Source organism: Odocoileus virginianus, chromosome 19 (genome assembly GCF_023699985.2).
Source record: "Odocoileus virginianus isolate 20LAN1187 ecotype Illinois chromosome 19, Ovbor_1.2, whole genome shotgun sequence".
NCBI classification, from domain to species: Eukaryota; Metazoa; Chordata; class Mammalia; order Artiodactyla; family Cervidae; genus Odocoileus; species Odocoileus virginianus.
In genome coordinates this window covers 55046357-55056713 of record NC_069692.1, presented here as the reverse complement: position 1 = coordinate 55056713, position 10357 = coordinate 55046357, and the positions used below count along the sequence as shown (strand labels likewise).

General features: G+C 34.8%; 1 long non-coding RNA gene across 1 annotated transcript; it reads left to right on the top strand.

Annotated features, from left to right (window-relative positions):
* The first annotated feature begins 206 nt into the window (after positions 1–206).
* LOC110137808 (uncharacterized) lies at positions 207–5560 on the top strand. The gene is made up of 2 exons (XR_002314034.2): positions 207–289; positions 5365–5560. It is a non-coding gene; the product is annotated as an uncharacterized lncRNA (long non-coding RNA).
* The last annotated feature ends 4797 nt before the right edge of the window (positions 5561–10357 follow it).

The window sequence follows — 10357 nt, the reverse complement described above, 5'->3', positions numbered from 1 at the left end:
ATTGGAGAAGACCCTGATGCTGGGAAAGTTGAAGACAGGAGTAGCAGGGGCTACAGAGTATGGTTAGATGACATCACTGACTCAACGGACATGAGTTTGGGAAACCCTTAGGAGGTAGTAAAGGGCAGGGAAGCCTGGCGTTCTGCAGCCCATGAGGTCACAAAGAGTCGGACATGACTGAGTGACTGAACAAAAACAGCGATAGCTACAAAGCCTCTACAAGAAAGTATGCAGCTTTCTGACAGCTCACAGAATGGGTAGAAGTCCACACTTCTACACCAAAATAACAGTGAGTTTTTCCCCCTCTGGTGGCATTATTTTCCCTCTGGTGTCCAAAGTCTGGGCACATTGTGTGAGAACTGGGCACTGAGGTGGATACAGAGTGACAGGGGAAATATTCTAGTCCAACTCAAAGTGGAGAAGGAGATTCCTAATGCTTAGAGTAACCCTTGTTCCCATGTTTCTGTTTTTGGCTTCTTCCTTAGTGTGCACCCTAGCTCCTAAATAATTTCATGGTGGTAGAGGTAGCTGATGGTAACTGTAGCTGGCAATAACTCTGAAGGAAGGGAATTTTCCTATTTTATTTTTTTTTGGGGGGAGGGGTAGATTTTCCTTTTGCAAGAACTATTATTCCAAGAGGGTTTGGCCAAAACCTGTGGCTGTTTTTCCATTTTGTCTCTTCGCTGCTTGATCCTAGATGTGAGTGCAATTGCCAACTGCAAAGCACAGTAACTGCCCCCAGTTTCTTTGCAAAAGGAATTAAAAGGGAGCCTAGACAATTAGAATGTACAGGGGAGATGGCAGAAAAGATCAGAAAAGTGACCTTTAACAAGTTTCTGGACTCACCCCTGGGCTGCACAAGATGTGATCTGGTGCTATTCAGCATACCGACAGAAAGAATTGAAATAACAGAGCACCACTCATCTCCCAGCTTGGCCACTGGCAGAACACATCCAGATGCGAAGAGTACAAGAAAACATTAGAAACTGAAGAAACATTGAAAACATAACCCCAGAAGGCAGGTTGGAACTGACAGAAATGACCAGATCAACTACTTGCTAAAACAAATAAAATACCAATATTCTCAACAGGATTTAAGTAAGATCAGCATCTCACACATAGTATTTTAAAAGACCAGATTACAATGTGCAATTAATATAGGTAGGATAAGAAAAATCTCAACATGTATGAGAAAATCCAATCAATAGATATCAATGTTGAGATGCTGGGTTTATCTAACAGAGAATTTATAGCAGCTATTAAAAATGTTCAAATAGTAACAAACACTACTGAAACTAATGGAAAAATCTCAGCAAATAAATAAAAGTTATTAAAGATGAATCAAATTGAAATTTCACAAATGAAAAATGAAATAAATAAATTTCACTGGGTGGGCTCAATTCAGAATGAGGATGACAAAGTAAAATGTCAGTAAACTTTGAACATAGATTTGTAGAAATTGAATAACTGAATAAAGAAAGAAAAAGTAATGGGAAAAATAAAAGATTAATAGGCCATCAGACACCTTTAGGGCAGTAACAAAGTATTAGCATTTGTGCTATCAGAGTCTCAAAAAAAAAAAAAAAAAACAAAAAAAAACAAAGACAATACAGTGTTAGAAAAAAAAAGAAAAGAAAAAATAGAAAAGCAATGACTGAAGAAGTTCCCTGTACTTTTGAGGGTGAAACAAGTAAACCTAAAAGTTAAGGAAATGCAGGGAACTACAAATAATAAAAAAGATTATTCAAAGCAAAACTCCCAAAATAACCATGTCAGGCATATAATAAAGAAACCACAGGAACAAGACAAAGATGAATATAGCGTGGCTATATTTATGCTGAATCTCTTGCTATTGTATTTAATATAATAAACATATAATCTTTTCTGATATGGCACAGGGCTTGGAACAACTTTTCTTATCCTATCTTGTTTTCAAATTATATATAATAGTTCTAAAAAGAATATAACATTGCAATTTCTGCCTTTTAATACACTAAAATAAATGTAAAAAACCATAAAATGCCACTAAGGTCACTTTGACATTAGTGATTTAAGGTTATTTTCCTTTATGAATTTAATGTCCTAGTAGAAAAATGCTAAAATATTGTAATTTTCTATGTATTTGAGGTGTTTTTTTAATATGATATTCTGATGTGTCACATGAAGGTAAATTATTGTATATAATATATCCTTTTCTGTGAATGATACATCAGTAAAATTACTCTAAACCAATATAATAATTTGCTACAGTTTAGGAGAGTCTTCAGAAGATAAATCATTTTGGGCCAAAATTATGTTTGTGAAGGAGATTCATGAAAGTATAAGCAATAGAGATTTCAGGTTAGTACAATGCTACTTCAAACAAGTAGGTATAAATTGGTATAAAATTGTAAACAGAATTTTTTTTTAATTTGTTAGTTATTATTGACATTTCTAACATCCTATTATTTTTCTCAATTTTTTCAAGTATCTCCTGCACCAAAAAATAAATTTGTCTCTCTCAAACTCTATTCTTGGTAAAACTTAATCTCACTGAAAATTTTAGGAGGATTTAAAAGAAATCTTAAAGTAGGAAGCTTAAAGCAAATGTAAAGTCACATGAGAATATCAAAGTTCTAAGAAACATTGCTGGTTTTGATTGCTGAAAATCAGCCTTTAAAATATATTCAAAGGTAGCATTTCTTGTGATAGACGGATTTACTTTGATCTCTTAGAGTATTTTTCAAATTTTGGGGGGAGTTGAGATTGTTCTTCCTATTTAATCCCCACTCCCATTCCACCCCCCCACACACACACACATCTAGTATGTCTGTTGATTTAATGATGAAGTATTCAAGCAGATAAAACAGTTGTGAAACATCTTTAGTCAGAATATAAGCATTCGACCTGTATATCTTCTTGAATAAAGTAAAGAGGCCCGAGGTTAAGATATAAGAAAAATGAATTCTTTTCAATGGCTGAGTAATATTCCATGGTGTATATGTACCACAGCTTCCTTATCCATTTGTCTGCTGATGGGCATCTAGGTTGCTTCCATGTCCTGGCTATTATACTGGAGCCCATTATACAGAGTGAAGTAAGCCAGGAACATAAAGACCATTACAGTATACTAACACATATATATGGAATTTAGAAAGATGGTAATGATAACCCTATATGCAAAACAGAAAAAGAGACACAGATGTACGGAACAGACTTTAGGACGCTGTGGGAGAAGGCAAGGGTGGGATGTTTCGAGACAACAGCATCAAAACCTGTATATTATCTAGGATGAAACAGATCACCAGCCCAGGTTGGATGCATGAGACAAGTGCTCGGGCCTGGTGCACTGGGAAGACCCAGAGGGATCGGGTAGAGAGGGAGGTGGGAGGGGGGATAAGAATGGGGAATACATGTAAATCCATGGTTGATTCATGTCAATGTATGACAAAAACCACTACAATATTGTAAAGTAATTAGCCTCCAACTAATAAATATAAATGGAAAAAAAGAGAAAAAAAAAGATATAAGAAAAAGCAAAGAATCCTGTTTATGCTGGATGAAGTGGAAACAGTTCAGATAACATCTGAACAGACCATCTATCTGGTCTGTAGATATGCTGCTGGTTGAACAGGATGAGATGTTAATTATAAGAATAAAAATCCCTACCTTTTGAATATCTGATAGATTTTTTTTTTTAAGTTTGGTACAAGGAGAAATCGATAGAAGTGGAAATATAGTGTTAGATTTCTAGGTTGTAGAAAGAATTGTTAAATCTATAATGTCCTTGGAAGCAAGACTATAGTAAAAGGTTGAATTTAGTACAGAATTTTAGTATCTTACTGAGGCCCTCCTAATATATTTCTGCTGAAAATAGTTGAAAGAGCTATTTGTCTAAGTGAATATTTAGTGTCATGCAGAATACCCTTTTTGTTTCTTTTAATATTGCTTTCCTTCCAACTCAAAGACACTGGTCATTTAAATGGTATAAAAACAATTCACAAATTTCTAGAGCATGAAGTAACATTTTGGTAAAGATATTGATATGATTTTCATTTCAGTTTCACTTTTGAAAAGAAAACCATATTAATTTGTACATTTTTAAGTAACCCATGCCCATAATATTCAAACATTAGTAAACAAATATATTACTTAAATTGCTTCAGCAAAATAACTAAGTTAAAAATGAGTGCTATTATTTACATGAATTTCATTTAGAAGTGGGTTATAGAAAAAAATATGGGTATAATTTAACAGTGAAAAAAAGGAAGAAGTGTTAATACATTGGAGGAGAAAGCAACACTTTCAAAGTCATTTAGTCCACAGTTTCCACAATGTTAAGTTTTCCTAGGTTGTAAGTGATCCTCTTCTAAAAAATGCATGATTTTTTATGTAACTGTGGTTCTTTTGAAGTTTTTATTTCTGGCACAATGAACATGTGTATTATCTAGTGTGGTGTTAGCTTTATTTTAATCTCAACAAAGAAAAAATTGTTTCCATGTAAATATTGGTGCAGTATATGACCCAGGATTTGGTGGTGGGGAGGGAAATATGCATTTTGACTAGTAAGTAATTTTGAGGATTATGAAAACTGTCTTTTTTGCATAGGTCAAAAACTAATAAAATTCCTAACAGATATTAAAGCAACCTGGTTTGGGTCTCCTGGTACTTATGGAGAAATCTTTCAGACTATGATAAATCAATGTTAATATAAGGGTGCCCTTGTAGGACATATAATATATACTAAGTTTCATGGCAACCCACTCCAGTACTCTTACCTGGAAAATTCCATGGACAGAGGAGCCTTGTAGGCTACAGTCCAGGGGGTCGCAAAGAGTTGGACACAACTGAGTGACTTTATTTCACTTCAAGTGTCTCAAAACTTGAATCTACCACATAAAAAGTTTATGAACAATGTATCTACATGATTTTTTATAATTTTAAATTCACTAAAATTGGTAAATCATTTATGAAATGACATAATTGTAAAAATATCCTGTAAAGAAATCTTAGAAAAAAAAAAAAAAACTTGATAGAAGTGGAAAACTTCTGTATGTAAAAATTGCAAACTGGGAAGGAAAATAGAAATTAACTTTTATGATGTCCTGGGTACCTGATCACTGCTATCACACATCTGTGTAATTTGATGAAGAGGGATTAGAATAATTTAAATAGGTTTATAAATAAAAATTAGAAACATCTCATAAGTGGTAGGCATCATTACCATCTTACCTGTATCCTTTCCTTTTAGGCATGTGACCCCTTGAAGTAAGCTGAGGTCACTTGAGATTTTCTTAGATCAGTGAAAAGTGAGGGCAAGTAATGTGCCTCATTTCAGGATAGAAACATTTAAGAGTTGTCCGATCCTTGTCTTCTTCTTTGCAGGTAACAAATGGAAGTATAATACATTGAGGTAGCTGGGATATCAAGCCACTAAGTAGAATAAATCTGCTTCCAGAGCTTCCCACTGATTTACAGGAAGAACTAAGCGTCTGTGGTGTTAATCTTCTGAGATTTTGTCTTCAGGCACCACAGCATAAAATATCCTATGAGAGAGATTCAATAAATTATTTAAAACTGGTTGATGTGTTTTTCTACTTGAACGCAAATTTAAATAATAAAATACCCATTAGAAATTAAAATGTCAAATACTACTTAGGAAAATGAAAATTTCATTTTTAAAGTCAGAAAAGGAAAGCAAAACAAAGGCAGCTCCAAACACACACACAAATTCAAAACTGTCGGCTATTCAAAATCGCCTTTGTCTCCACATGAAAGATCGGTAAAAATGACCAACCTTTTCATGGAATTAAGACTCAATGAACTATACCTTTCCATTTTTACTACAATTAGTGGGAATGCTCTCCAACTAATTTTCGAGCACTTTGATGAAAAGTGTAGAAAGATTAATGGTTTAGAACTGGGATATGTGAGTGACACTCCAACTCTGCCTTACCTCATGTAGACAGTGACTTTGAACAGCTCACAGGATCTCACTGCAACTGATCATGGATACAGTTAAGGGAATAGATAGCAGATTTCTACCAGTTACTCAATTCCAAAGAAAATCTATCTGCAGGTCCCTGAATATTTGCTCTACTTAGCACACAGAGGCCGGTTTGTGTGTGCGTGTGGTTGCATACGTGTGTGTCTGTTGTTTCATCTCCCTGATCTCTCTCTTCCTTCTTCATCGCTTCTAGGGCTTAGCAACATTTCAGGTCCCCAGCAAAAAGTCACTTTCTCCACAATGCTTTCATTCCTTTCTCATTAAAAATTGTCTCTGTTAAACTACATCTCTTTTGCATCTATTAAACAACCTGTCATGTTTCCATGGTGGCTCAGTTGGTAAAGAATCTGTCTGCAATGCAGGAGACTCAGGTTCATTCCCTGGGTTGGGAAGATTCCCTGGAGAAGGGAATGGCAACTTACTCCAGTAGTTTTGCCTGGAGAATTCCCAGCTCCTCTGTCCATAGAGTTTCAAAGAGACATAGCTTAGTGACTAACACATGGTACTCATTATCATTTTATTTTGCTCATTAACTATTTTCATATTTTACCTGTTTTTCTAAAATGCATTTAGTTTCTCTAAAATGCACAATATGTGCTTACAAGCATTATGCCACAGAATACTTACTAGAATTCCCTTAATGTCATATATGCCCTAAGCATACTTTTAAGAACAATCAGCAAAAAATGCCCAAAATTACCTAAAAACAAATATAAGGAAAGGAAAAGTTGAAGCAGGACTTCTACTGAATTATTTTCCTGTAATACTATTAAAAAGTGACCACTACCTGTATTCCATCATTTTTTCTTTTACTTTATTAATTCATTATCCCAAATATTGCATTTCTATTTACTTTCTCTTATCTAAAATCAGAGAATTTTTACCTAATCTAAATCTTAGAGTTACTGAGTAATCGTTCTTTTTGGAGAACTTTACACATCACTGATCCTTAAAGAATGGAGAACAATAACATCTCAAAATGCATTATAATCATTTTGAGAGCAGAAAATCTTATCAATCTCATTCAGGATCTGTTTGATTTTGTTGTACATTGCTTATTGTTATACTGTAACATCAAAAATAAATAAAGTTCATTTAATGGTTACTTTTAGTTTCTATATTTTGATAAGACATATATTTCTTAGCTTCAAAGTTTTTGCATTTTGAAAAGCAGACTGATATAAATATAATTTCTACATATGTTCAAAACATTTACTAGGTGAACAGAAAAATAACAACAAAACACAGACCATATCCATGTTTGTGCCTGTGTTCACCATTCCTCTCTACCTGAATACTCAGGTAGCAAATATCCAGAATACTCTAAAGAGATACTTCATGTATAATAAAATAATGACATTTTAACTTTCAAGTACTATCAACTCAATCTTGATTTTCATAGTGGTTAACAAAAGTTTTTTTTTTTTTCTTACATACTGTTATATTTAATATTCATGTAATAATGAGATAGATAAAACACATATCATATATCTAAAATATTTATCTGTAAAGAAATATGGAGATAAGTTTAAATTATTTGCCCCAAATCAAGCTGATATAAGATTTAAAGTAGTGATTTGAGTCTAAGATTTTTAATTCTAATCTATATACACAGTATTCTTTCTCCAATAAGTGTAACATCAAATTTTCCATTTGGAAAGTTTTAATGCATTTATATTTTTTAGCTCTGTTAAATAATTAATCTGACATACTAATAAAGTAGAGTTGTTTTCTAGATGCAAAATTTTACTGTTTTCTGACTGTGAAGCCATCCATAGTCCTTTCCACAGCCATCCATAGTCCAACACTCCAAAATTATGTTAAGGAATTATATCTTCCAATTGAATATGATCTGCTGAGACCATATCAAAGACATGTCCTCCCATGGCCAGTGGATTAAGCTCTTCAGTCAGAGATTCCCTCCCAAGACGGTGATTCTGGTGAAGTGCAAAAAAGGGTAGACTTCACCTGTCATGAAGCCCATCTTGTGTTCAGTCCTTGGATCTCCACACCTGACTTCATACTAAATAGTGTCAAGGTGTTTACCCCAAGTCTTTCAGTAAATTCTGATAGTTCATTATACCTTCCATTATACCTTATCTGGATTTAAATTCTCCAGGGGTATCTGTACTATTTGGAATTGAAGAATTCTAGTATGGTCATCATCATAATATTCATTGCCAGTAAATTATATATCATTGTTAAACACATTGTCAAACACATTATATATCAATGTTAAACATATATTTAGCAAATCAAATATAATGGTTAGAAAACAAATGAATAACTGAATTATTGAATAATGAATGTAGCATTGCATATAATATACTCTCTGCTTTAAAAGAGGGGTCATATATAGCATTCATATATAACACCCATCTCAAACAAACAACACATTAAATCAGTCACTTAGGAAATGACATCTTGTTATTGAGAGCTTGAATGCACAAGATATGATTACCATTTGGGAATGGCAATTGTTTTTGAATTCTTTGGATGTAAACTGCATAGAAATATCTTTATGAGTTACTTTCTCAGATTTAGACAAAATGCCACACTGCAAATCTGTTTAAGGTTGTACATTATGTGTTTGAGTGACTTTTTTTTTAATTGTTGTTCAGTTGGCAAGTCATGTCTGACCCCTTGCAATGCCATGAACAGCAGCACACCAGGCTTCTCTGTACCTCACTGTCTCCCAGACTTTGCCCAAGTTCACGTCCATTGGATCGGTGATGCTATCCAGCCATTTCATCCTCTGGCACCCACTTCTCCTTCTGCCTTCAATCTTTCCCAGAAACAGGGACTTTTCCAGTGAGTCGGCTGTTTGCATCAGATGACCAAAGTATTAGAGCTTCACCTTCAGCATCAGTCCTTCCAATGAGTATTCAGTGTTCATTTCCCTAAAGATAGAATGGTATGATCTCCTTGCAATTCAAGGGACTTCCAGGCATCTTCTCTAGCACCACCATTCGAAGGCATCTACTCCTTGGTGCTCTGCCTTCTGTGCTATCCATATCTCACAGCTGTACATGACCACTGGGCAAACATAGCCTTGACGATACAGATCTTTGTTGGCAGAGAAATAGCTCTACTTTTCAACACACTGACTAAGTTTGTCATAGCTTTCCTGCTGATAAACAATCGTCTTCTGATTTCATGGGTGCAGTCACCATCCACAGTGATTTTAGAACCCAATAGGAGGAAATCTGTCACTATGTCCCCTTTACCCCTTCTATTTTCTATGATGTAATGGGACCAGATGCCATTATCTTAGTTTTTTGTGTGTTTGTTTAATATTTAGTCTTAAGCCAGCTTTTACACTCTCCTCTTTCACCCGCATCAAGAGTCCCTTTAGTTTCTCTTCATTTTCTGTCATTAGAATTACTTCGTAAGGCATGCTTATTCCAAATGCTATCTGTGCACTTTATAAATTATACAGGTTTCCTTTATCTATGTCAGTAACTTTTTATTTTTCCTTTATACATAATGTGTCTTTGATTGGATTGGAAGGTATCATTCTGAAAGCAATGAGACGCTAATAGACTTTTTGTTATTTGGTTGCTCATTATTTTTAATGTAGACAGAATTTATAATACTTTACATTAGCATTCTAAAATAAGAGACTTCAGAATTTAAAATATTACTACATTAGCATAGATATCTATATCAGTTCAGTTAAGTTCAGTCGCTCAGTCATGTCCAACTCTTTGCGACCCCATGGACTGCAGAACTCTAGGCCTCCCTATACATCACCACCTCCCAGAGTTTACTCAGTCTCATGTCCATTGAGTCAGTGATGCCATCCAACCATCTCATTCTCTGCCATCCCTTCTTCCATCTTCAATCTTTCCCAGCATCAGGGTCTTTTCCAGTGAGTCAGTTATTTGCATTAGGTGGCCAAAGTATTGGAGTTTCAGTTTCAACATCAGTCCTTCCAATGAACACGTAGGATTGATTTCCTTTAGGATGAACTGGTTGGATCTCCTTGCAGTCCAAGGGACTCTCAAGAGTCTTCTCCAACACCACAGTTCAAAAGCATCAATTTTTTGGTGCTCAGCTTTCTTCACAGTCCAACTCTCACATCCATACATAACTACTGGAAAAACCACAGCTTTGATTAGACAGACCTTTGTTGGCAAAGTAATGTCTCTGCTTTTTAATAAGCTGTCCTGAATAACTTTTCTTCAAAGAAGCAAGTGTCTTTTAATTTCATGGTTGCAGTCACCATCTGCAGTGATTTTGGAGCCCCCCCCCGAAATAAAATGTGTCACTGTTTCCATTGTTTCCCCATCTATTTGCCATGAAGTGTTGGGACCAGATGCCATGTCCTTAGTTTTCTGAATGTTGAGTTCTAAGCCACCTTTTTCACTC